This window comes from Nicrophorus vespilloides, unplaced genomic scaffold (assembly GCF_001412225.1).
Source record: "Nicrophorus vespilloides isolate i.1.1-1 unplaced genomic scaffold, Nicve_v1.0, whole genome shotgun sequence".
NCBI classification, from domain to species: domain Eukaryota; kingdom Metazoa; phylum Arthropoda; class Insecta; order Coleoptera; family Silphidae; genus Nicrophorus; species Nicrophorus vespilloides.
Genome location: NW_017096705.1, coordinates 194,945 through 197,951, shown reverse-complemented (window position 1 = coordinate 197,951; position 3,007 = coordinate 194,945). Strand labels below are relative to the sequence as shown.

Sequence of the window (3,007 nt, the reverse complement as noted above, 5' to 3'; positions counted from 1 at the left end):
TAGTGTGGAAATTTTTATTTTTATTGTCAATCGATAACATCGGATCCGGATAAATTATGGATTTCCTATCGTTAAGATTGGGATCTCGGTGTGGATTTATACTCGATTGTAATTGCATTACATTAAGAAAACTCGGATTAATAACTATACTACTTCGTGATACGCGTTTTTCTTATTTATATTTATCGCAGCTTTTAGTATTATCCTTCATTCGCTGTACATGTCACAAGCTGATGATTTACAGCCAACAGTTTCTTGCATTCATTCAAATTTCACAACCGTAAAACAATCAATCTGGAATTTATTACTACAATTACAATATAAGACACTTACACTAAAAGCTAACATTATTCACATTAATTAATTTAGTTTTAGCTTAAATCAATAAAAAAAACTTAATTATTATCTTGTTTTAATTAGTTTTACATGTGTAAAGCATAAGGCGAATATATTCGCCACTCGTCCACAAATACATTTTTTTTATTTCTGTTTTTACAAACAATTATTTTCTTAAAATTAATTAAAGTAAATTATCTCAGTTTTCGTATTTGTCAGTTTAATTTTGTAGGAAATAGAAGCGATGTAACAAAACTATGTAATTTTTGTTACCTTATATTTCCTTCTTTAGCGAAGGGTGAACTCAACGAGACGAAACCTTGTCATTAAGCCAATTTGGTCCCCATCATAAATTACTATAATATTCCCATTGTTTCCTCCACTTCTCTTTCCTTCTGCTTCTCGCATTCCTGTTACTTCAATTAACTTCGAGGAAATGATTTCGCCTAAAAACACCATTTTTCAATTACGTGCAGCGTTTTACTGTCCACTAGTTTATTCATGATCGCCCACAAATCGATATGTTTCCTAACAGAATCGGAATTATTTCCATTCGATATTTCATAAAGCTTTGAATACTTTAAAGCTTTAATTATTATCCCACTTTTAAAGTTTACTTATGAATAATATAAAATTTTCTCTAATTACTTCTAATATACTATAATAAAATAATTTAACCAATTTTATTCAATTGAAATATAATATTTGTAATTTAGTAATAGAATTAAATACATGACGAAGAAGACAATACTTTAACATCTTTTGCATGAAGTTTTTATGTAATTTAAGGAATTGTGACGTTTATTACGAAACACGAGTATTTCATGATTTCGTAATGTTAAAGTGCATGAAATTTGAAGGAAACGCAAATCGTAAATTAGCAGATCACGATTTACATTTAGATTCGTGTTTTGCGCTAATAAATCCCACCAGAAATATCGCGTTTCATGTATTTCAATTACGTCTTATATCATTTATTATAAATAAATATATTTATGATTCAATTAGAATGATCAATAATTCCTAATTATGTATAATATTTAACATTTTTTGATGATTCTATTTTTCAATCAAATTATTGGCTTTAAAAATTACCAAAAATGTATTGAAATATTATTTATTTACACCTGCTCAACTGTAAGACTTAACGGAAAAGATCTGCCAAATATCTAGGCATGCATCTAGACAGAAAACTCACCTGGAAAGTTCACATTCAGGCTAAGAGAGAGAAATTAGAAATAAAGTTTAGAAAACTCTACTGGCTTCAATTTACTCAATGTTCACATCATACGATATATAAAAAAAAGATTGTGAATCTGCGTTTTCTTGCATTTCACAATGATCGAAATGTATATTTTTATGCGTAAACTAATAAAATTTTACGAATATTGAGTAAGTTTTCCTGACGTCGCATAAAAATTGGATTAATTTGATGGCGGAAAGCACTTTGCTCGTCTAATAACATAAAAGTATTGAAAAAAATCTCTTATTAGTTATCATAAAAGATGAGAGTCTTTGGTTATTGAGTTAATTTTCAATTTGATTTTATATAATAACGGAAATTTGTACATTTATCTGGTTTCTTTTTCTATTCAAAGTTTTGATATTTTCATAAACATATTCTAATGAAAATGTCTTTATTATCAAAATAAAGCTCCAGAATTATATTGTTTTAATATTTTATTTTTTTGTATGGATTTTTCGGTTTTCAAAAAGGTTCTTCCGCAGTCGGTAGGATTCGAACCTACGCTCCCAGAGGGAATCTGATTTCTAGTCAGACGCCTTAACCGCTCGGCCACGACTGCTTATGTAAAAAAGTTGATATTTTTGGATCGCCGGCGGACGGCCAAAAAAAAAACATCTATTTTTGGATGGAAAACTGAAGATATTTGAACGCATTATATAACTGCAATCAAATGAAACATATTGTTGTTTGGATTGGATACAAATCAAATTCCATTAAAGAATGATTTTTGATTTTGTTATATAATGAGTGTACAAGTTGATTTATAATATGTTTGAGAGATTAAAGAAATTGGGTTTTTGGAAAACTGAAGATATTTTAACTAAAATTTAAATTAAACAAAAAATATTTGTACTGCATTTATTAAGAATTTAAAACTCAAGTATAAACAATTCATTTTATTAACAAGATATCTTAATTAAATTGTATGTTTACTGAAAGTACAGAGAATTGTAACGAAAAGCCACAAAATAGCAATGAAAAATTGTAAGTGTAAATGAGAAAATTAATAAAAACTAAGGCTAAATAATGAGATAATTGCACGTTGTATAATAGAATTTTTTTTTTGGTTTAGGAAAAGAAAATGCGTCGGGTCTTTAATTATTCTAATTTGAATTGGTTCAATTGCGTCAATTACGGTAATTGCTTGAAATTGATGGGCGTATGTGTGCTCGCATAGATACGAATAAATAAAGGAAGTGGCAGTAACAACTGCATATGCTGAAGAAAGAATTGCAGCAGGATGCATTCAACTAAATGACTTTCTTCTAAACTAACTTTATTTTTTCCATTTGCTTCTTACGTGATTATTATTATTATTTATGCGCTATTATTTATCTAGTCGTGAGGTAGTAATTAGTAATTACAGACTGAGTATTTAGAGAAATATGAAGAAGTGATAATTTATGCAGTAAAAAAATAATCTTA

At 28.0% G+C, this 3,007-nt stretch overlaps 1 non-coding gene across 1 annotated transcript; it reads right to left on the bottom strand.

The window, feature by feature from the left end:
• Nucleotides 1-2,059: 2,059 nt before the first annotated feature.
• Trnas-aga lies at nt 2,060-2,141 on the bottom strand. Its single transcript has one exon. It is a non-coding gene; the product is annotated as a tRNA-Ser (tRNA).
• Nucleotides 2,142-3,007: the final 866 nt, after the last annotated feature.